Here is a 24,532-nt window from a genome sequence, read left to right as displayed (position 1 = left end):
TGGGGAACTAAACAAGTTCGACAATGTTTAAACCACCTTTAGACTAAAAAATTAAAGTGAAATAGTGAATGATTATATGTCAAAAATGGGAGCATGAAAATAATAAGGTATATGTCTATATTGCCTAACTTTATTATATATCTGAATTTAAATTGTATAAAAATAAAATATGTGATTACATCTGTGATCCAATCTGATTTAAATATTCAACCTGAAAAAATAGACAATTTCTATGGAAAGAATAAGATCTTTTTCTGTAATATTACCTACTTTTCACGTCCCTAATTGATCCAAAAAAATCCAAAAGCCTACTTTGAGTAAATTGAAATATCAGTGTTTCACATTAACATCAAGTAGTATTCAATGCATACATATTCTTTCGAGCCATTTGATGGAGTAATATCAAGAATTCTTTGGTAATTTGTCCTGTTTTTGTTTGTGAAATATCAAGTTAGAGTCTACTTCAAATTATGACGTTGGAAATATATTTAATTAAAGTCTTTCTATCTAATGTGGATGAGACTTGACTTTGGTTTGATACGGACCCGTCGAATAATTTAAAAAAAAGAGAGATAAGTTTTTGAATGATAGGCACAACAATGCTGTCTAGCTTTACTTTAGTGCTTGCTATATTAATTAGTTAAAATAACCACTCGGAATGAGTCCAACTCCTATGGCCCACTTCATTAAGGAAGTAAGCCAAGCAATCATCAATGGGAAGAGAATTTCCTAAATAAGGAAGCTCTCTATCCAACTTTCATGCTAAGAGTCAGTCTCTATATCTCATCATCATGGTTGTAAAGACTTTTGATTTCTAAATGAGAAACCAATCAAACATACTACAGAAATGATCCTGTGAAGTATGATCTTAATTGGATAACTGCACCCTGAAGTAACTTTATCCTCTTTTTCCGCTCTATTCACCTTTGAATATTTGAGAAATCTCAAGAAAACTTATGCTAACTCCATCTGTCGTCAAAGAGGTCAAGAGTCTGATAAACATTTTTTTTTTTTAAAGAAACTAAATATGTACAAGGTTGTAGCTTGTAGCCAGGAAGTGGTTCTGAAGATCAAAACATTTAGACGAAACTAACAACTACAGACAGCCATTTTTGGGGAACTAAACAAGTTCGACAATGTTTAAACCACCTTTAGACTAAAAAATTAAAGTGAAATAGTGAATGATTATATGTCAAAAATGGGAGCATGAAAATAATAAGGTATATGTCTATATTGCCTAACTTTATTATATATCTGAATTTAAATTGTATAAAAATAAAATATGTGATTACATCTGTGATCCAATCTGATTTAAATATTCAACCTGAAAAAATAGACAATTTCTATGGAAAGAATAAGATCTTTTTCTGTAATATTACCTACTTTTCACGTCCCTAATTGATCCAAAAAATCCAAAAGCCTACTTTGAGTAAATTGAAATATCAGTGTTTCACATTAACATCAAGTAGTATTCAATGCATACATATTCTTTCGAGCCATTTGATGGAGTAATATCAAGAATTCTTTGGTAATTTGTCCTGTTTTTGTTTGTGAAATATCAAGTTAGAGTCTACTTCAAATTATGACGTTGGAAATATATTTAATTAAAGTCTTTCTATCTAATGTGGATGAGACTTGACTTTGGTTTGATACGGACCCGTCGAATAATTTAAAAAAAGAGAGATAAGTTTTTGAATGATAGGCACAACAATGCTGTCTAGCTTTACTTTAGTGCTTGCTATATTAATTAGTTAAAATAACCACTCGGAATGAGTCCAACTCCTATGGCCCACTTCATTAAGGAAGTAAGCCAAGCAATCATCAATGGGAAGAGAATTTCCTAAATAAGGAAGCTCTCTATCCAACTTTCATGCTAAGAGTCAGTCTCTATATCTCATCATCATGGTTGTAAAGACTTTTGATTTCTAAATGAGAAACCAATCAAACATACTACAGAAATGATCCTGTGAAGTATGATCTTAATTGGATAACTGCACCCTGAAGTAACTTTATCCTCTTTTTCCGCTCTATTCACCTTTGAATATTTGAGAAATCTCAAGAAAACTTATGCTAACTCCATCTGTCGTCAAAGAGGTCAAGAGTCTGATAAACATTTTTTTTTTTTTAAAGAAACTAAATATGTACAAGGTTGTAGCTTGTAGCCAGGAAGTGGTTCTGAAGATCAAAACATTTAGACGAAACTAACAACTACAGACAGCCATTTTTGGGGAACTAAACAAGTTCGACAATGTTTAAACCACCTTTAGACTAAAAAATTAAAGTGAAATAGTGAATGATTATATGTCAAAAATGGGAGCATGAAAATAATAAGGTATATGTCTATATTGCCTAACTTTATTATATATCTGAATTTAAATTGTATAAAAATAAAATATGTGATTACATCTGTGATCCAATCTGATTTAAATATTCAACCTGAAAAAATAGACAATTTCTATGGAAAGAATAAGATCTTTTTCTGTAATATTACCTACTTTTCACGTCCCTAATTGATCCAAAAAATCCAAAAGCCTACTTTGAGTAAATTGAAATATCAGTGTTTCACATTAACATCAAGTAGTATTCAATGCATACATATTCTTTCGAGCCATTTGATGGAGTAATATCAAGAATTCTTTGGTAATTTGTCCTGTTTTTGTTTGTGAAATATCAAGTTAGAGTCTACTTCAAATTATGACGTTGGAAATATATTTAATTAAAGTCTTTCTATCTAATGTGGATGAGACTTGACTTTGGTTTGATACGGACCCGTCGAATAATTTAAAAAAAGAGAGATAAGTTTTTGAATGATAGGCACAACAATGCTGTCTAGCTTTACTTTAGTGCTTGCTATATTAATTAGTTAAAATAACCACTCGGAATGAGTCCAACTCCTATGGCCCACTTCATTAAGGAAGTAAGCCAAGCAATCATCAATGGGAAGAGAATTTCCTAAATAAGGAAGCTCTCTATCCAACTTTCATGCTAAGAGTCAGTCTCTATATCTCATCATCATGGTTGTAAAGACTTTTGATTTCTAAATGAGAAACCAATCAAACATACTACAGAAATGATCCTGTGAAGTATGATCTTAATTGGATAACTGCACCCTGAAGTAACTTTATCCTCTTTTTCCGCTCTATTCACCTTTGAATATTTGAGAAATCTCAAGAAAACTTATGCTAACTCCATCTGTCGTCAAAGAGGTCAAGAGTCTGATAAACATTTTTTTTATTTTAAAGAAACTAAATATGTACAAGGTTGTAGCTTGTAGCCAGGAAGTGGTTCTGAAGATCAAAACATTTAGACGAAACTAACAACTACAGACAGCCATTTTTGGGGAACTAAACAAGTTCGACAATGTTTAAACCACCTTTAGACTAAAAAATTAAAGTGAAATAGTGAATGATTATATGTCAAAAATGGGAGCATGAAAATAATAAGGTATATGTCTATATTGCCTAACTTTATTATATATCTGAATTTAAATTGTATAAAAATAAAATATGTGATTACATCTGTGATCCAATCTGATTTAAATATTCAACCTGAAAAAATAGACAATTTCTATGGAAAGAATAAGATCTTTTTCTGTAATATTACCTACTTTTCACGTCCCTAATTGATCCAAAAAATCCAAAAGCCTACTTTGAGTAAATTGAAATATCAGTGTTTCACATTAACATCAAGTAGTATTCAATGCATACATATTCTTTCGAGCCATTTGATGGAGTAATATCAAGAATTCTTTGGTAATTTGTCCTGTTTTTGTTTGTGAAATATCAAGTTAGAGTCTACTTCAAATTATGACGTTGGAAATATATTTAATTAAAGTCTTTCTATCTAATGTGGATGAGACTTGACTTTGGTTTGATACGGACCCGTCGAATAATTTAAAAAAAAGAGAGATAAGTTTTTGAATGATAGGCACAACAATGCTGTCTAGCTTTACTTTAGTGCTTGCTATATTAATTAGTTAAAATAACCACTCGGAATGAGTCCAACTCCTATGGCCCACTTCATTAAGGAAGTAAGCCAAGCAATCATCAATGGGAAGAGAATTTCCTAAATAAGGAAGCTCTCTATCCAACTTTCATGCTAAGAGTCAGTCTCTATATCTCATCATCATGGTTGTAAAGACTTTTGATTTCTAAATGAGAAACCAATCAAACATACTACAGAAATGATCCTGTGAAGTATGATCTTAATTGGATAACTGCACCCTGAAGTAACTTTATCCTCTTTTTCCGCTCTATTCACCTTTGAATATTTGAGAAATCTCAAGAAAACTTATGCTAACTCCATCTGTCGTCAAAGAGGTCAAGAGTCTGATAAACATTTTTTTTTTTTTAAAGAAACTAAATATGTACAAGGTTGTAGCTTGTAGCCAGGAAGCGGTTCTGAAGATCAAAACATTTAGACGAAACTAACAACTACAGACAGCCATTTTTGGGGAACTAAACAAGTTCGACAATGTTTAAACCACCTTTAGACTAAAAAATTAAAGTGAAATAGTGAATGATTATATGTCAAAAATGGGAGCATGAAAATAATAAGGTATATGTCTATATTGCCTAACTTTATTATATATCTGAATTTAAATTGTATAAAAATAAAATATGTGATTACATCTGTGATCCAATCTGATTTAAATATTCAACCTGAAAAAATAGACAATTTCTATGGAAAGAATAAGATCTTTTTCTGTAATATTACCTACTTTTCACGTCCCTAATTGATCCAAAAATCCAAAAGCCTACTTTGAGTAAATTGAAATATCAGTGTTTCACATTAACATCAAGTAGTATTCAATGCATACATATTCTTTCGAGCCATTTGATGGAGTAATATCAAGAATTCTTTGGTAATTTGTCCTGTTTTTGTTTGTGAAATATCAAGTTAGAGTCTACTTCAAATTATGACGTTGGAAATATATTTAATTAAAGTCTTTCTATCTAATGTGGATGAGACTTGACTTTGGTTTGATACGGACCCGTCGAATAATTTAAAAAAAAGAGAGATAAGTTTTTGAATGATAGGCACAACAATGCTGTCTAGCTTTACTTTAGTGCTTGCTATATTAATTAGTTAAAATAACCACTCGGAATGAGTCCAACTCCTATGGCCCACTTCATTAAGGAAGTAAGCCAAGCAATCATCAATGGGAAGAGAATTTCCTAAATAAGGAAGCTCTCTATCCAACTTTCATGCTAAGAGTCAGTCTCTATATCTCATCATCATGGTTGTAAAGACTTTTGATTTCTAAATGAGAAACCAATCAAACATACTACAGAAATGATCCTGTGAAGTATGATCTTAATTGGATAACTGCACCCTGAAGTAACTTTATCCTCTTTTTCCGCTCTATTCACCTTTGAATATTTGAGAAATCTCAAGAAAACTTATGCTAACTCCATCTGTCGTCAAAGAGGTCAAGAGTCTGATAAACATTTTTTTTTTTTTAAAGAAACTAAATATGTACAAGGTTGTAGCTTGTAGCCAGGAAGTGGTTCTGAAGATCAAAACATTTAGACGAAACTAACAACTACAGACAGCCATTTTTGGGGAACTAAACAAGTTCGACAATGTTTAAACCACCTTTAGACTAAAAAATTAAAGTGAAATAGTGAATGATTATATGTCAAAAATGGGAGCATGAAAATAATAAGGTATATGTCTATATTGCCTAACTTTATTATATATCTGAATTTAAATTGTATAAAAATAAAATATGTGATTACATCTGTGATCCAATCTGATTTAAATATTCAACCTGAAAAAATAGACAATTTCTATGGAAAGAATAAGATCTTTTCTGTAATATTACCTACTTTTCACGTCCCTAATTGATCCAAAAAATCCAAAAGCCTACTTTGAGTAAATTGAAATATCAGTGTTTCACATTAACATCAAGTAGTATTCAATGCATACATATTCTTTCGAGCCATTTGATGGAGTAATATCAAGAATTCTTTGGTAATTTGTCCTGTTTTTGTTTGTGAAATATCAAGTTAGAGTCTACTTCAAATTATGACGTTGGAAATATATTTAATTAAAGTCTTTCTATCTAATGTGGATGAGACTTGACTTTGGTTTGATACGGACCCGTCGAATAATTTAAAAAAGAGAGATAAGTTTTTGAATGATAGGCACAACAATGCTGTCTAGCTTTACTTTAGTGCTTGCTATATTAATTAGTTAAAATAACCACTCGGAATGAGTCCAACTCCTATGGCCCACTTCATTAAGGAAGTAAGCCAAGCAATCATCAATGGGAAGAGAATTTCCTAAATAAGGAAGCTCTCTATCCAACTTTCATGCTAAGAGTCAGTCTCTATATCTCATCATCATGGTTGTAAAGACTTTTGATTTCTAAATGAGAAACCAATCAAACATACTACAGAAATGATCCTGTGAAGTATGATCTTAATTGGATAACTGCACCCTGAAGTAACTTTATCCTCTTTTTCCGCTCTATTCACCTTTGAATATTTGAGAAATCTCAAGAAAACTTATGCTAACTCCATCTGTCGTCAAAGAGGTCAAGAGTCTGATAAACATTTTTTTTTTTTAAAGAAACTAAATATGTACAAGGTTGTAGCTTGTAGCCAGGAAGTGGTTCTGAAGATCAAAACATTTAGACGAAACTAACAACTACAGACAGCCATTTTTGGGGAACTAAACAAGTTCGACAATGTTTAAACCACCTTTAGACTAAAAAATTAAAGTGAAATAGTGAATGATTATATGTCAAAAATGGGAGCATGAAAATAATAAGGTATATGTCTATATTGCCTAACTTTATTATATATCTGAATTTAAATTGTATAAAAAATAAAATATGTGATTACATCTGTGATCCAATCTGATTTAAATATTCAACCTGAAAAAATAGACAATTTCTATGGAAAGAATAAGATCTTTTTCTGTAATATTACCTACTTTTCACGTCCCTAATTGATCCAAAAAATCCAAAAGCCTACTTTGAGTAAATTGAAATATCAGTGTTTCACATTAACATCAAGTAGTATTCAATGCATACATATTCTTTCGAGCCATTTGATGGAGTAATATCAAGAATTCTTTGGTAATTTGTCCTGTTTTTGTTTGTGAAATATCAAGTTAGAGTCTACTTCAAATTATGACGTTGGAAATATATTTAATTAAAGTCTTTCTATCTAATGTGGATGAGACTTGACTTTGGTTTGATACGGACCCGTCGAATAATTAAAAAAAAAAAAGATAAGTTTTTGAATGATAGGCACAACAATGCTGTCTAGCTTACTTTAGTGCTTGCTATATTAATTAGTTAAAATAACCACTCGGAATGAGTCCAACTCCTATGGCCCACTTCATTAAGGAAGTAAGCCAAGCAATCATCAATGGGAAGAGAATTTCCTAAATAAGGAAGCTCTCTATCCAACTTTCATGCTAAGAGTCAGTCTCTATATCTCATCATCATGGTTGTAAAGACTTTTGATTTCTAAATGAGAAACCAATCAAACATACTACAGAAATGATCCTGTGAAGTATGATCTTAATTGGATAACTGCACCCTGAAGTAACTTTATCCTCTTTTTCCGCTCTATTCACCTTTGAATATTTGAGAAATCTCAAGAAAACTTATGCTAACTCCATCTGTCGTCAAAGAGGTCAAGAGTCTGATAAACATTTTTTTTTTTAAAGAAACTAAATATGTACAAGGTTGTAGCTTGTAGCCAGGAAGTGGTTCTGAAGATCAAAACATTTAGACGAAACTAACAACTACAGACAGCCATTTTTGGGGAACTAAACAAGTTCGACAATGTTTAAACCACCTTTAGACTAAAAAATTAAAGTGAAATAGTGAATGATTATATGTCAAAAATGGGAGCATGAAAATAATAAGGTATATGTCTATATTGCCTAACTTTATTATATATCTGAATTTAAATTGTATAAAAAATAAAATATGTGATTACATCTGTGATCCAATCTGATTTAAATATTCAACCTGAAAAAATAGACAATTTCTATGGAAAGAATAAGATCTTTTTCTGTAATATTACCTACTTTTCACGTCCCTAATTGATCCAAAAAATCCAAAAGCCTACTTTGAGTAAATTGAAATATCAGTGTTTCACATTAACATCAAGTAGTATTCAATGCATACATATTCTTTCGAGCCATTTGATGGAGTAATATCAAGAATTCTTTGGTAATTTGTCCTGTTTTTGTTTGTGAAATATCAAGTTAGAGTCTACTTCAAATTATGACGTTGGAAATATATTTAATTAAAGTCTTTCTATCTAATGTGGATGAGACTTGACTTTGGTTTGATACGGACCCGTCGAATAATTTAAAAAAAAAGAGAGATAAGTTTTTGAATGATAGGCACAACAATGCTGTCTAGCTTTACTTTAGTGCTTGCTATATTAATTAGTTAAAATAACCACTCGGAATGAGTCCAACTCCTATGGCCCACTTCATTAAGGAAGTAAGCCAAGCAATCATCAATGGGAAGAGAATTTCCTAAATAAGGAAGCTCTCTATCCAACTTTCATGCTAAGAGTCAGTCTCTATATCTCATCATCATGGTTGTAAAGACTTTTGATTTCTAAATGAGAAACCAATCAAACATACTACAGAAATGATCCTGTGAAGTATGATCTTAATTGGATAACTGCACCCTGAAGTAACTTTATCCTCTTTTTCCGCTCTATTCACCTTTGAATATTTGAGAAATCTCAAGAAAACTTATGCTAACTCCATCTGTCGTCAAAGAGGTCAAGAGTCTGATAAACATTTTTTTTTTTTAAAGAAACTAAATATGTACAAGGTTGTAGCTTGTAGCCAGGAAGTGGTTCTGAAGATCAAAACATTTAGACGAAACTAACAACTACAGACAGCCATTTTTGGGGAACTAAACAAGTTCGACAATGTTTAAACCACCTTTAGACTAAAAAATTAAAGTGAAATAGTGAATGATTATATGTCAAAAATGGGAGCATGAAAATAATAAGGTATATGTCTATATTGCCTAACTTTATTATATATCTGAATTTAAATTGTATAAAAATAAAATATGTGATTACATCTGTGATCCAATCTGATTTAAATATTCAACCTGAAAAAATAGACAATTTCTATGGAAAGAATAAGATCTTTTTCTGTAATATTACCTACTTTTCACGTCCCTAATTGATCCAAAAAATCCAAAAGCCTACTTTGAGTAAATTGAAATATCAGTGTTTCACATTAACATCAAGTAGTATTCAATGCATACATATTCTTTCGAGCCATTTGATGGAGTAATATCAAGAATTCTTTGGTAATTTGTCCTGTTTTTGTTTGTGAAATATCAAGTTAGAGTCTACTTCAAATTATGACGTTGGAAATATATTTAATTAAAGTCTTTCTATCTAATGTGGATGAGACTTGACTTTGGTTTGATACGGACCCGTCGAATAATTTAAAAAAAAGAGAGATAAGTTTTTGAATGATAGGCACAACAATGCTGTCTAGCTTTACTTTAGTGCTTGCTATATTAATTAGTTAAAATAACCACTCGGAATGAGTCCAACTCCTATGGCCCACTTCATTAAGGAAGTAAGCCAAGCAATCATCAATGGGAAGAGAATTTCCTAAATAAGGAAGCTCTCTATCCAACTTTCATGCTAAGAGTCAGTCTCTATATCTCATCATCATGGTTGTAAAGACTTTTGATTTCTAAATGAGAAACCAATCAAACATACTACAGAAATGATCCTGTGAAGTATGATCTTAATTGGATAACTGCACTGAAGTAACTTTATCCTCTTTTTCCGCTCTATTCACCTTTGAATATTTGAGAAATCTCAAGAAAACTTATGCTAACTCCATCTGTCGTCAAAGAGGTCAAGAGTCTGATAAACATTTTTTTTTTTTAAAGAAACTAAATATGTACAAGGTTGTAGCTTGTAGCCAGGAAGTGGTTCTGAAGATCAAAACATTTAGACGAAACTAACAACTACAGACAGCCATTTTTGGGGAACTAAACAAGTTCGACAATGTTTAAACCACCTTTAGACTAAAAAATTAAAGTGAAATAGTGAATGATTATATGTCAAAAATGGGAGCATGAAAATAATAAGGTATATGTCTATATTGCCTAACTTTATTATATATCTGAATTTAAATTGTATAAAAAATAAAATATGTGATTACATCTGTGATCCAATCTGATTTAAATATTCAACCTGAAAAAATAGACAATTTCTATGGAAAGAATAAGATCTTTTTCTGTAATATTACCTACTTTTCACGTCCCTAATTGATCCAAAAAATCCAAAAGCCTACTTTGAGTAAATTGAAATATCAGTGTTTCACATTAACATCAAGTAGTATTCAATGCATACATATTCTTTCGAGCCATTTGATGGAGTAATATCAAGAATTCTTTGGTAATTTGTCCTGTTTTTGTTTGTGAAATATCAAGTTAGAGTCTACTTCAAATTATGACGTTGGAAATATATTTAATTAAAGTCTTTCTATCTAATGTGGATGAGACTTGACTTTGGTTTGATACGGACCCGTCGAATAATTTAAAAAAAAGAGAGATAAGTTTTTGAATGATAGGCACAACAATGCTGTCTAGCTTTACTTTAGTGCTTGCTATATTAATTAGTTAAAATAACCACTCGGAATGAGTCCAACTCCTATGGCCCACTTCATTAAGGAAGTAAGCCAAGCAATCATCAATGGGAAGAGAATTTCCTAAATAAGGAAGCTCTCTATCCAACTTTCATGCTAAGAGTCAGTCTCTATATCTCATCATCATGGTTGTAAAGACTTTTGATTTCTAAATGAGAAACCAATCAAACATACTACAGAAATGATCCTGTGAAGTATGATCTTAATTGGATAACTGCACCCTGAAGTAACTTTATCCTCTTTTTCCGCTCTATTCACCTTTGAATATTTGAGAAATCTCAAGAAAACTTATGCTAACTCCATCTGTCGTCAAAGAGGTCAAGAGTCTGATAAACATTTTTTTTTTTTAAAGAAACTAAATATGTACAAGGTTGTAGCTTGTAGCCAGGAAGTGGTTCTGAAGATCAAAACATTTAGACGAAACTAACAACTACAGACAGCCATTTTTGGGGAACTAAACAAGTTCGACAATGTTTAAACCACCTTTAGACTAAAAAATTAAAGTGAAATAGTGAATGATTATATGTCAAAAATGGGAGCATGAAAATAATAAGGTATATGTCTATATTGCCTAACTTTATTATATATCTGAATTTAAATTGTATAAAAAATAAAATATGTGATTACATCTGTGATCCAATCTGATTTAAATATTCAACCTGAAAAAATAGACAATTTCTATGGAAAGAATAAGATCTTTTTCTGTAATATTACCTACTTTTCACGTCCCTAATTGATCCAAAAAAATCCAAAAGCCTACTTTGAGTAAATTGAAATATCAGTGTTTCACATTAACATCAAGTAGTATTCAATGCATACATATTCTTTCGAGCCATTTGATGGAGTAATATCAAGAATTCTTTGGTAATTTGTCCTGTTTTTGTTTGTGAAATATCAAGTTAGAGTCTACTTCAAATTATGACGTTGGAAATATATTTAATTAAAGTCTTTCTATCTAATGTGGATGAGACTTGACTTTGGTTTGATACGGACCCGTCGAATAATTTAAAAAAAAAGAGAGATAAGTTTTTGAATGATAGGCACAACAATGCTGTCTAGCTTTACTTTAGTGCTTGCTATATTAATTAGTTAAAATAACCACTCGGAATGTCCAACTCCTATGGCCCACTTCATTAAGGAAGTAAGCCAAGCAATCATCAATGGGAAGAGAATTTCCTAAATAAGGAAGCTCTCTATCCAACTTTCATGCTAAGAGTCAGTCTCTATATCTCATCATCATGGTTGTAAAGACTTTTGATTTCTAAATGAGAAACCAATCAAACATACTACAGAAATGATCCTGTGAAGTATGATCTTAATTGGATAACTGCACCCTGAAGTAACTTTATCCTCTTTTTCCGCTCTATTCACCTTTGAATATTTGAGAAATCTCAAGAAAACTTATGCTAACTCCATCTGTCGTCAAAGAGGTCAAGAGTCTGATAAACATTTTTTTTATTTTAAAGAAACTAAATATGTACAAGGTTGTAGCTTGTAGCCAGGAAGCGGTTCTGAAGATCAAAACATTTAGACGAAACTAACAACTACAGACAGCCATTTTTGGGGAACTAAACAAGTTCGACAATGTTTAAACCACCTTTAGACTAAAAAAAATTAAAGTGAAATAGTGAATGATTATATGTCAAAAATGGGAGCATGAAAATAATAAGGTATATGTCTATATTGCCTAACTTTATTATATATCTGAATTTAAATTGTATAAAAAATAAAATATGTGATTACATCTGTGATCCAATCTGATTTAAATATTCAACCTGAAAAAATAGACAATTTCTATGGAAAGAATAAGATCTTTTTCTGTAATATTACCTACTTTTCACGTCCCTAATTGATCCAAAAAAATCCAAAAGCCTACTTTGAGTAAATTGAAATATCAGTGTTTCACATTAACATCAAGTAGTATTCAATGCATACATATTCTTTCGAGCCATTTGATGGAGTAATATCAAGAATTCTTTGGTAATTTGTCCTGTTTTTGTTTGTGAAATATCAAGTTAGAGTCTACTTCAAATTATGACGTTGGAAATATATTTAATTAAAGTCTTTCTATCTAATGTGGATGAGACTTGACTTTGGTTTGATACGGACCCGTCGAATAATTTAAAAAAAAAAAGATAAGTTTTTGAATGATAGGCACAACAATGCTGTCTAGCTTTACTTTAGTGCTTGCTATATTAATTAGTTAAAATAACCACTCGGAATGAGTCCAACTCCTATGGCCCACTTCATTAAGGAAGTAAGCCAAGCAATCATCAATGGGAAGAGAATTTCCTAAATAAGGAAGCTCTCTATCCAACTTTCATGCTAAGAGTCAGTCTCTATATCTCATCATCATGGTTGTAAAGACTTTTGATTTCTAAATGAGAAACCAATCAAACATACTACAGAAATGATCCTGTGAAGTATGATCTTAATTGGATAACTGCACCCTGAAGTAACTTTATCCTCTTTTTCCGCTCTATTCACCTTTGAATATTTGAGAAATCTCAAGAAAACTTATGCTAACTCCATCTGTCGTCAAAGAGGTCAAGAGTCTGATAAACATTTTTTTTTTTTTTAAAGAAACTAAATATGTACAAGGTTGTAGCTTGTAGCCAGCCAGGAAGCGGTTCTGAAGATCAAAACATTTAGACGAAACTAACAACTACAGACAGCCATTTTTGGGGAACTAAACAAGTTCGACAATGTTTAAACCACCTTTAGACTAAAAAATTAAAGTGAAATAGTGAATGATTATATGTCAAAAATGGGAGCATGAAAATAATAAGGTATATGTCTATATTGCCTAACTTTATTATATATCTGAATTTAAATTGTATAAAAATAAAATATGTGATTACATCTGTGATCCAATCTGATTTAAATATTCAACCTGAAAAAATAGACAATTTCTATGGAAAGAATAAGATCTTTTTCTGTAATATTACCTACTTTTCACGTCCCTAATTGATCCAAAAAATCCAAAAGCCTACTTTGAGTAAATTGAAATATCAGTGTTTCACATTAACATCAAGTAGTATTCAATGCATACATATTCTTTCGAGCCATTTGATGGAGTAATATCAAGAATTCTTTGGTAATTTGTCCTGTTTTGTTTGTGAAATATCAAGTTAGAGTCTACTTCAAATTATGACGTTGGAAATATATTTAATTAAAGTCTTTCTATCTAATGTGGATGAGACTTGACTTTGGTTTGATACGGACCCGTCGAATAATTAAAAAAAAAAAAGATAAGTTTTTGAATGATAGGCACAACAATGCTGTCTAGCTTTACTTTAGTGCTTGCTATATTAATTAGTTAAAATAACCACTCGGAATGAGTCCAACTCCTATGGCCCACTTCATTAAGGAAGTAAGCCAAGCAATCATCAATGGGAAGAGAATTTCCTAAATAAGGAAGCTCTCTATCCAACTTTCATGCTAAGAGTCAGTCTCTATATCTCATCATCATGGTTGTAAAGACTTTTGATTTCTAAATGAGAAACCAATCAAACATACTACAGAAATGATCCTGTGAAGTATGATCTTAATTGGATAACTGCACCCTGAAGTAACTTTATCCTCTTTTTCCGCTCTATTCACCTTTGAATATTTGAGAAATCTCAAGAAAACTTATGCTAACTCCATCTGTCGTCAAAGAGGTCAAGAGTCTGATAAACATTTTTTTTATTTTAAAGAAACTAAATATGTACAAGGTTGTAGCTTGTAGCCAGGAAGCGGTTCTGAAGATCAAAACATTTAGACGAAACTAACAACTACAGACAGCCATTTTTGGGGAACTAAACAAGTTCGACAATGTTTAAACCACCTTTAGACTAAAAAATTAAAGTGAAATAGTGAATGATTATATGTCAAAAATGGGAGCATGAAAATAATAAGGTATATGTCTATATTGCCTAACTTTATTATATATCTGAATTTAAATTGTATAAAAAATAAAATATGTGATTACATCTGTGATCCAATCTGATTTAAATATTCAACCTGAAAAAATAGACAATTTCTATGGAAAGAATAAGATCTTTTTCTGTAATATTACCTACTTTTCACGTCCCTAATTGATCCAAAAAATCCAAAAGCCTACTTTGAGTAAATTGAAATATCAGTGTTTCACATTAACATCAAGTAGTATTCAATGCATACATATTCTTTCGAGCCATTTGATGGAGTAATATCAAGAATTCTTTGGTAATTTGTCCTGTTTTTGTTTGTGAAATATCAAGTTAGAGTCTACTTCAAATTATGACGTTGGAAATATATTTAATTAAAGTCTTTCTATCTAATGTGGATGAGACTTGACTTTGGTTTGATACGGACCCGTCGAATAATTTAAAAAAAAGAGAGATAAGTTTTTGAATGATAGGCACAACAATGCTGTCTAGCTTTACTTTAGTGCTTGCTATATTAATTAGTTAAAATAACCACTCGGAATGAGTCCAACTCCTATGGCCCACTTCATTAAGGAAGTAAGCCAAGCAATCATCAATGGGAAGAGAATTTCCTAAATAAGGAAGCTCTCTATCCAACTTTCATGCTAAGAGTCAGTCTCTATATCTCATCATCATGGTTGTAAAGACTTTTGATTTCTAATGAGAAACCAATCAAACATACTACAGAAATGATCCTGTGAAGTATGATCTTAATTGGATAACTGCACCCTGAAGTAACTTTATCCTCTTTTTCCGCTCTATTCACCTTTGAATATTTGAGAAATCTCAAGAAAACTTATGCTAACTCCATCTGTCGTCAAAGAGGTCAAGAGTCTGATAAACATTTTTTTTTTTTAAAGAAACTAAATATGTACAAGGTTGTAGCTTGTAGCCAGGAAGTGGTTCTGAAGATCAAAACATTTAGACGAAACTAACAACTACAGACAGCCATTTTTGGGGAACTAAACAAGTTCGACAATGTTTAAACCACCTTTAGACTAAAAAATTAAAGTGAAATAGTGAATGATTATATGTCAAAAATGGGAGCATGAAAATAATAAGGTATATGTCTATATTGCCTAACTTTATTATATATCTGAATTTAAATTGTATAAAAAATAAAATATGTGATTACATCTGTGATCCAATCTGATTTAAATATTCAACCTGAAAAAATAGACAATTTCTATGGAAAGAATAAGATCTTTTTCTGTAATATTACCTACTTTTCACGTCCCTAATTGATCCAAAAAAATCCAAAAGCCTACTTTGAGTAAATTGAAATATCAGTGTTTCACATTAACATCAAGTAGTATTCAATGCATACATATTCTTTCGAGCCATTTGATGGAGTAATATCAAGAATTCTTTGGTAATTTGTCCTGTTTTTGTTTGTGAAATATCAAGTTAGAGTCTACTTCAAATTATGACGTTGGAAATATATTTAATTAAAGTCTTTCTATCTAATGTGGATGAGACTTGACTTTGGTTTGATACGGACCCGTCGAATAATTTAAAAAAAAAAAGATAAGTTTTTGAATGATAGGCACAACAATGCTGTCTAGCTTTACTTTAGTGCTTGCTATATTAATTAGTTAAAATAACCACTCGGAATGAGTCCAACTCCTATGGCCCACTTCATTAAGGAAGTAAGCCAAGATCATCATCAATGGGAAGAAAAATTCCCTAAATAAGGAAGCTCTCTATCCAACTTTCATGCTAAGAGTCAGTCTCTATATCTCATCATCATGGTTGTAAAGACTTTTGATTTCTAAATGAGAAACCAATCAAACATACTACAGAAATGATCCTGTGAAGTATGATCTTAATTGGATAACTGCACCCTGAAGTAACTTTATCCTCTTTTTCCGCTCTATTCACCTTTGAATATTTGAGAAATCTCAAGAAAACTTATGCTAACTCCATCTGTCGTCAAAGAGGTCAAGAGTCTGATAAACATTTTTTTTTTTTAAAGAAACTAAATATGTACAAGGTTGTAGCTTGTAGCCAGGAAGCGGTTCTGAAGATCAAAACATTTAGACGAAACTAACAACTACAGACAGCCATTTTTGGGGAACTAAACAAGTTCGACAATGTTTAAACCACCTTTAGACTAAAAAATTAAAGTGAAATAGTGAATGATTATATGTCAAAAATGGGAGCATGAAAATAATAAGGTATATGTCTATATTGCCTAACTTTATTATATATCTGAATTTAAATTGTATAAAAAATAAAATATGTGATTACATCTGTGATCCAATCTGATTTAAATATTCAACCTGAAAAAATAGACAATTTCTATGGAAAGAATAAGATCTTTTTCTGTAATATTACCTACTTTTCACGTCCCTAATTGATCCAAAAAAATCCAAAAGCCTACTTTGAGTAAATTGAAATATCAGTGTTTCACATTAACATCAAGTAGTATTCAATGCATACATATTCTTTCGAGCCATTTGATGGAGTAATATCAAGAATTCTTTGGTAATTTGTCCTGTTTTTGTTTGTGAAATATCAAGTTAGAGTCTACTTCAAATTATGACGTTGGAAATATATTTAATTAAAGTCTTTCTATCTAATGTGGATGAGACTTGACTTTGGTTTGATACGGACCCGTCGAATAATTTAAAAAAAAAAGAGAGATAAGTTTTTTGAATGATAGGCACAACAATGCTGTCTAGCTTTACTTTAGTGCTTGCTATATTAATTAGTTAAAATAACCACTCGGAATGAGTCCAACTCCTATGGCCCACTTCATTAAGGAAGTAAGCCAAGCAATCATCAATGGGAAGAGAATTTCCTAAATAAGGAAGCTCTCTATCCAACTTTCATGCTAAGAGTCAGTCTCTATATCTCATCATCATGGTTGTAAAGACTTTTGATTTCTAAATGAGAAACCAATCAAACATACTACAGAAATGATCCTGTGAAGTATGATCTTAATTGGATAACTGCACCCTGAAGTAACTTTATCCTCTTTTTCCGCTCTATTCACCTTTGAATATTTGAGAAATCTCAAGAAAACTTATGCTAACTCCATCTGTCGTCAAAGAGGTCAAGAGTCTGATAAACATTTTTTTTATTTTAAAGAAACTAAATATGTACAAGGTTGTAGCTTGTAGCCAGGAAGTGGTTCTGAAGATCAAAACATTTAGACGAAACTAACAACTACAGACAGCCATTTTTGGGGAACTAAACAAGTTCGACAATGTTTAAACCACCTTTAGACTAAAAAATTAAAGTGAAATAGTGAATGATTATATGTCAAAAATGGGAGCATGAAAATAATAAGGTATATGTCTATATTGCCTAACTTTATTATATATCTGAATTTAAATTGTATAAAAAATAAAATATGTGATTACATCTGTGATCCAATCTGATTTAAATATTCAACCTGAAAAAATAGACAATTTCTATGGAAAGAATAAGATCTTTTTCTGTAATATTACCTACTTTTCACGTCCCTAATTGATCCAAAAAATCCAAAAGCCTACTTTGAGTAAATTGAAATATCAGTGTTTCACATTAACATCAAGTAGTATTCAATGCATACATATTCTTTCGAGCCATTTGATGGAGTAATATCAAGAATTCTTTGGTAATTTGTCCTGTTTTTGTTTGTGAAATATCAAGTTAGAGTCTACTTCAAATTATGACGTTGGAAATATATTTAATTAAAGTCTTTCTATCTAATGTGGATGAGACTTGACTTTGGTTTGATACGGACCCGTCGAATAATTTAAAAAAAAAGAGAGATAAGTTTTTGAATGATAGGCACAACAATGCTGTCTAGCTTTACTTTAGTGCTTGCTATATTAATTAGTTAAAATAACCACTCGGAATGAGTCCAACTCCTATGGCCCACTTCATTAAGGAAGTAAGCCAAGCAATCATCAATGGGAAGAGAATTTCCTAAATAAGGAAGCTCTCTATCCAACTTTCATGCTAAGAGTCAGTCTCTATATCTCATCATCATGGTTGTAAAGACTTTTGATTTCTAAATGAGAAACCAATCAAACATACTACAGAAATGATCCTGTGAAGTATGATCTTAATTGGATAACTGCACCCTGAAGTAACTTTATCCTCTTTTTCCGCTCTATTCACCTTTGAATATTTGAGAAATCTCAAGAAAACTTATGCTAACTCCATCTGTCGTCAAAGAGGTCAAGAGTCTGATAAACATTTTTTTTTGTTTAAAAGAAACTAAATATGTACAAGGTTGTAGCTTGTAGCCAGGAAAGTGGTTCTGAAGATCAAAACATTTAGACGAAACTAACAACTACAGACAGCCATTTTTGGGGAACTAAACAAGTTCGACAATGTTTAAACCACCTTTAGACTAAAAAATTAAAGTGAAATAGTGAATGATTATATGTCAAAAATGGGAGCATGAAAATAATAAGGTATATGTCTATATTGCCTAACTTTATTATATATCTGAATTTAAATTGTATAAAAAATAAAATATGTGATTACATCTGTGATCCAATCTGATTTAAATATTCAACCTGAAAAAATAGACAATTTCTATGGAAAGAATAAGATCTTTTTCTGTAATATTACCTACTTTTCACGTCCCTAATTGATCCAAAAAAATCCAAAAGCCTACTTTGAGTAAATTGAAATATCAGTGTTTCACATTAACATCAAGTAGTATTCAATGCATACATATTCTTTCGAGCCATTTGATGGAGTAATATCAAGAATTCTTTGGTAATTTGTCCTGTTTTTGTTTGTGAAATATCAAGTTAGAGTCTACTTCAAATTATGACGTTGGAAATATATTTAATTAAAGTCTTTCTATCTAATGTGGATGAGACTTGACTTTGGTTTGATACGGACCCGTCGAATAATTTAAAAAAAAGAGAGATAAGTTTTTGAATGATAGGCACAACAATGCTGTCTAGCTTTACTTTAGTGCTTGCTATATTAATTAGTTAAAATAACCACTCGGAATGAGTCCAACTCCTATGGCCCACTTCATTAAGGAAGTAAGCCAAGCAATCATCAATGGGAAGAGAATTTCCTAAATAAGGAAGCTCTCTATCCAACTTTCATGCTAAGAGTCAGTCTCTATATCTCATCATCATGGTTGTAAAGACTTTTGATTTCTAAATGAGAAACCAATCAAACATACTACAGAAATGATCCTGTGAAGTATGATCTTAATTGGATAACTGCACCCTGAAGTAACTTTATCCTCTTTTTCCGCTCTATTCACCTTTGAATATTTGAGAAATCTCAAGAAAACTTATGCTAACTCCATCTGTCGTCAAAGAGGTCAAGAGTCTGATAAACATTTTTTTTTATTTTAAAGAAAAAAATATGTACAAGGTTGTAGCTTGTAGCCAGGAAGTGGTTCTGAAGATCAAAACATTTAGACGAAACTAACAACTACAGACAGCCATTTTTGGGGAACTAAACAAGTTCGACAATGTTTAAACCACCTTTAGACTAAAAAATTAAAGTGAAATAGTGAATGATTATATGTCAAAAATGGGAGCATGAAAATAATAAGGTATATGTCTATATTGCCTAACTTTATTATATATCTGAATTTAAATTGTATAAAAAATAAAATATGTGATTACATCTGTGATCCAATCTGATTTAAATATTCAACCTGAAAAAATAGACAATTTCTATGGAAAGAATAAGATCTTTTTCTGTAATATTACCTACTTTTCACGTCCCTAATTGATCCAAAAAAATCCAAAAGCCTACTTTGAGTAAATTGAAATATCAGTGTTTCACATTAACATCAAGTAGTATTCAATGCATACATATTCTTTCGAGCCATTTGATGGAGTAATATCAAGAATTCTTTGGTAATTTGTCCTGTTTTTGTTTGTGAAATATCAAGTTAGAGTCTACTTCAAATTATGACGTTGGAAATATATTTAATTAAAGTCTTTCTATCTAATGTGGATGAGACTTGACTTTGGTTTGATACGGACCCGTCGAATAATTTAAAAAAAAGAGAGATAAGTTTTTGAATGATAGGCACAACAATGCTGTCTAGCTTTACTTTAGTGCTTGCTATATTAATTAGTTAAAATAACCACTCGGAATGAGTCCAACTCCTATGGCCCACTTCATTAAGGAAGTAAGCCAAGCAATCATCAATGGGAAGAGAATTTCCTAAATAAGGAAGCTCTCTATCCAACTTTCATGCTAAGAGTCAGTCTCTATATCTCATCATCATGGTTGTAAAGACTTTTGATTTCTAAATGAGAAACCAATCAAACATACTACAGAAATGATCCTGTGAAGTATGATCTTAATTGGATAACTGCACCCTGAAGTAACTTTATCCTCTTTTTCCGCTCTATTCACCTTTGAATATTTGAGAAATCTCAAGAAAACTTATGCTAACTCCATCTGTCGTCAAAGAGGTCAAGAGTCTGATAAACATTTTTTTTTTTTAAAGAAACTAAATATGTACAAGGTTGTAGCTTGTAGCCAGGAAGTGGTTCTGAAGATCAAAACATTTAGACGAAACTAACAACTACAGACAGCCATTTTTGGGGAACTAAACAAGTTCGACAATGTTTAAACCACCTTTAGACTAAAAAATTAAAGTGAAATAGTGAATGATTATATGTCAAAAATGGGAGCATGAAAATAATAAGGTATATGTCTATATTGCCTAACTTTATTATATATCTGAATTTAAATTGTATAAAAAATAAAATATGTGATTACATCTGTGATCCAATCTGATTTAAATATTCAACCTGAAAAAATAGACAATTTCTATGGAAAGAATAAGATCTTTTTCTGTAATATTACCTACTTTTCACGTCCCTAATTGATCCAAAAAAATCCAAAAGCCTACTTTGAGTAAATTGAAATATCAGTGTTTCACATTAACATCAAGTAGTATTCAATGCATACATATTCTTTCGAGCCATTTGATGGAGTAATATCAAGAATTCTTTGGTAATTTGTCCTGTTTTTGTTTGTGAAATATCAAGTTAGAGTCTACTTCAAATTATGACGTTGGAAATATATTTAATTAAAGTCTTTCTATCTAATGTGGATGAGACTTGACTTTGGTTTGATACGGACCCGTCGAATAATTTAAAAAAAAGAGAGATAAGTTTTTGAATGATAGGCACAACAATGCTGTCTAGCTTTACTTTAGTGCTTGCTATATTAATTAGTTAAAATAACCACTCGGAATGAGTCCAACTCCTATGGCCCACTTCATTAAGGAAGTAAGCCAAGCAATCATCAATGGGAAGAGAATTTCCTAAATAAGGAAGCTCTCTATCCAACTTTCATGCTAAGAGTCAGTCTCTATATCTCATCATCATGGTTGTAAAGACTTTTGATTTCTAAATGAGAAACCAATCAAACATACTACAGAAATGATCCTGTGAAGTATGATCTTAATTGGATAACTGCACCCTGAAGTAACTTTATCCTCTTTTTCCGCTCTATTCACCTTTGAATATTTGAGAAATCTCAAGAAAACTTATGCTAACTCCATCTGTCGTCAAAGAGGTCAAGAGTCTGATAAACATTTTTTTTTTTTAAAGAAACTAAATATGTACAAGGTTGTAGCTTGTAGCCAGGAAGTGGTTCTGAAGATCAAAACATTTAGACGAAACTAACAACTACAGACAGCCATTTTTGGGGAACTAAACAAGTTCGACAATGTTTAAACCACCTTTAGACTAAAAAATTAAAGTGAAATAGTGAATGATTATATGTCAAAAATGGGAGCATGAAAATAATAAGGTATATGTCTATATTGCCTAACTTTATTATATATCTGAATTTAAATTGTATAAAAAATAAAATATGTGATTACATCTGTGATCCAATCTGATTTAAATATTCAACCTGAAAAAATAGACAATTTCTATGGAAAGAATAAGATCTTTTTCTGTAATATTACCTACTTTTCACGTCCCTAATTGATCCAAAAAAATCCAAAAGCCTACTTTGAGTAAATTGAAATATCAGTGTTTCACATTAACATCAAGTAGTATTCAATGCATACATATTCTTTCGAGCCATTTGATGGAGTAATATCAAGAATTCTTTGGTAATTTGTCCTGTTTTTGTTTGTGAAATATCAAGTTAGAGTCTACTTCAAATTATGACGTTGGAAATATATTTAATTAAAGTCTTTCTATCTAATGTGGATGAGACTTGACTTTGGTTTGATACGGACCCGTCGAATAATTTAAAAAAAAAGAGAGATAAGTTTTTGAATGATAGGCACAACAATGCTGTCTAGCTTTACTTTAGTGCTTGCTATATTAATTAGTTAAAATAACCACTCGGAATGAGTCCAACTCCTATGGCCCACTTCATTAAGGAAGTAAGCCAAGCAATCATCAATGGGAAGAGAATTTCCTAAATAAGGAAGCTCTCTATCCAACTTTCATGCTAAGAGTCAGTCTCTATATCTCATCATCATGGTTGTAAAGACTTTTGATTTCTAAATGAGAAACCAATCAAACATACTACAGAAATGATCCTGTGAAGTATGATCTTAATTGGATAACTGCACCCTGAAGTAACTTTATCCTCTTTTTCCGCTCTATTCACCTTTGAATATTTGAGAAATCTCAAGAAAACTTATGCTAACTCCATCTGTCGTCAAAGAGGTCAAGAGTCTGATAAACATTTTTTTTATTTTAAAGAAACTAAATATGTACAAGGTTGTAGCTTGTAGCCAGGAAGTGGTTCTGAAGATCAAAACATTTAGACGAAACTAACAACTACAGACAGCCATTTTTGGGGAACTAAACAAGTTCGACAATGTTTAAACCACCTTTAGACTAAAAAATTAAAGTGAAATAGTGAATGATTATATGTCAAAAATGGGAGCATGAAAATAATAAGGTATATGTCTATATTGCCTAACTTTATTATATATCTGAATTTAAATTGTATAAAAAATAAAATATGTGATTACATCTGTGATCCAATCTGATTTAAATATTCAACCTGAAAAAATAGACAATTTCTATGGAAAGAATAAGATCTTTTTCTGTAATATTACCTACTTTTCACGTCCCTAATTGATCCAAAAAATCCAAAAGCCTACTTTGAGTAAATTGAAATATCAGTGTTTCACATTAACATCAAGTAGTATTCAATGCATACATATTCTTTCGAGCCATTTGATGGAGTAATATCAAGAATTCTTTGGTAATTTGTCCTGTTTTTGTTTGTGAAATATCAAGTTAGAGTCTACTTCAAATTATGACGTTGGAAATATATTTAATTAAAGTCTTTCTATCTAATGTGGATGAGACTTGACTTTGGTTTGATACGGACCCGTCGAATAATTTAAAAAAAGAGAGATAAGTTTTTGAATGATAGGCACAACAATGCTGTCTAGCTTTACTTTAGTGCTTGCTATATTAATTAGTTAAAATAACCACTCGGAATGAGTCCAACTCCTATGGCCCACTTCATTAAGGAAGTAAGCCAAGCAATCATCAATGGGAAGAGAATTTCCTAAATAAGGAAGCTCTCTATCCAACTTTCATGCTAAGAGTCAGTCTCTATATCTCATCATCATGGTTGTAAAGACTTTTGATTTCTAAATGAGAAACCAATCAAACATACTACAGAAATGATCCTGTGAAGTATGATCTTAATTGGATAACTGCACCCTGAAGTAACTTTATCCTCTTTTTCCGCTCTATTCACCTTTGAATATTTGAGAAATCTCAAGAAAACTTATGCTAACTCCATCTGTCGTCAAAGAGGTCAAGAGTCTGATAAACATTTTTTTTTTTTAAAGAAACTAAATATGTACAAGGTTGTAGCTTGTAGCCAGGAAGTGGTTCTGAAGATCAAAACATTTAGACGAAACTAACAACTACAGACAGCCATTTTTGGGGAACTAAACAAGTTCGACAATGTTTAAACCA

General features: G+C 31.2%; 22 pseudogenes; all 22 read right to left on the bottom strand.

The window, feature by feature from the left end:
- Positions 1 to 648: 648 nt before the first annotated feature.
- LOC121123795 (small nucleolar RNA U3) lies at positions 649 to 870 on the bottom strand (annotated as a pseudogene).
- Positions 871 to 1,759: 889 nt separating this feature from the next.
- On the bottom strand, positions 1,760 to 1,981 carry LOC121123806 (small nucleolar RNA U3; annotated as a pseudogene).
- Positions 1,982 to 2,871: 890 nt separating this feature from the next.
- LOC121123817 (small nucleolar RNA U3) lies at positions 2,872 to 3,093 on the bottom strand (annotated as a pseudogene).
- Positions 3,094 to 3,984: 891 nt separating this feature from the next.
- On the bottom strand, positions 3,985 to 4,206 carry LOC121123773 (small nucleolar RNA U3; annotated as a pseudogene).
- An 890-nt stretch (positions 4,207 to 5,096) lies between these two features.
- Positions 5,097 to 5,318, bottom strand: LOC121123774 (small nucleolar RNA U3; annotated as a pseudogene).
- An 888-nt stretch (positions 5,319 to 6,206) lies between these two features.
- Positions 6,207 to 6,428, bottom strand: LOC121123775 (small nucleolar RNA U3; annotated as a pseudogene).
- An 889-nt stretch (positions 6,429 to 7,317) lies between these two features.
- On the bottom strand, positions 7,318 to 7,539 carry LOC121123776 (small nucleolar RNA U3; annotated as a pseudogene).
- An 891-nt stretch (positions 7,540 to 8,430) lies between these two features.
- LOC121123777 (small nucleolar RNA U3) lies at positions 8,431 to 8,652 on the bottom strand (annotated as a pseudogene).
- Positions 8,653 to 9,542: 890 nt separating this feature from the next.
- On the bottom strand, positions 9,543 to 9,764 carry LOC121123778 (small nucleolar RNA U3; annotated as a pseudogene).
- An 889-nt stretch (positions 9,765 to 10,653) lies between these two features.
- On the bottom strand, positions 10,654 to 10,875 carry LOC121123779 (small nucleolar RNA U3; annotated as a pseudogene).
- An 893-nt stretch (positions 10,876 to 11,768) lies between these two features.
- Positions 11,769 to 11,988, bottom strand: LOC121123809 (small nucleolar RNA U3; annotated as a pseudogene).
- An 894-nt stretch (positions 11,989 to 12,882) lies between these two features.
- Positions 12,883 to 13,104, bottom strand: LOC121123781 (small nucleolar RNA U3; annotated as a pseudogene).
- An 894-nt stretch (positions 13,105 to 13,998) lies between these two features.
- On the bottom strand, positions 13,999 to 14,220 carry LOC121123782 (small nucleolar RNA U3; annotated as a pseudogene).
- Positions 14,221 to 15,112: 892 nt separating this feature from the next.
- Positions 15,113 to 15,333, bottom strand: LOC121123784 (small nucleolar RNA U3; annotated as a pseudogene).
- Positions 15,334 to 16,224: 891 nt separating this feature from the next.
- On the bottom strand, positions 16,225 to 16,448 carry LOC121123810 (small nucleolar RNA U3; annotated as a pseudogene).
- An 895-nt stretch (positions 16,449 to 17,343) lies between these two features.
- On the bottom strand, positions 17,344 to 17,565 carry LOC121123783 (small nucleolar RNA U3; annotated as a pseudogene).
- Positions 17,566 to 18,458: 893 nt separating this feature from the next.
- Positions 18,459 to 18,680, bottom strand: LOC121123785 (small nucleolar RNA U3; annotated as a pseudogene).
- An 895-nt stretch (positions 18,681 to 19,575) lies between these two features.
- LOC121123786 (small nucleolar RNA U3) lies at positions 19,576 to 19,797 on the bottom strand (annotated as a pseudogene).
- Positions 19,798 to 20,690: 893 nt separating this feature from the next.
- LOC121123787 (small nucleolar RNA U3) lies at positions 20,691 to 20,912 on the bottom strand (annotated as a pseudogene).
- An 892-nt stretch (positions 20,913 to 21,804) lies between these two features.
- On the bottom strand, positions 21,805 to 22,026 carry LOC121123788 (small nucleolar RNA U3; annotated as a pseudogene).
- Positions 22,027 to 22,919: 893 nt separating this feature from the next.
- On the bottom strand, positions 22,920 to 23,141 carry LOC121123789 (small nucleolar RNA U3; annotated as a pseudogene).
- An 891-nt stretch (positions 23,142 to 24,032) lies between these two features.
- LOC121123790 (small nucleolar RNA U3) lies at positions 24,033 to 24,254 on the bottom strand (annotated as a pseudogene).
- Positions 24,255 to 24,532: the final 278 nt, after the last annotated feature.

The sequence above is a fragment of the Lepeophtheirus salmonis genome, chromosome 8 (genome assembly GCF_016086655.4).
Source record: "Lepeophtheirus salmonis chromosome 8, UVic_Lsal_1.4, whole genome shotgun sequence".
NCBI classification, from domain to species: Eukaryota; Metazoa; Arthropoda; class Copepoda; order Siphonostomatoida; family Caligidae; genus Lepeophtheirus; species Lepeophtheirus salmonis.
The sequence above is the reverse complement of the archived record's forward strand: the minus strand, read 5'-3'. Positions and strand labels throughout refer to the sequence as shown.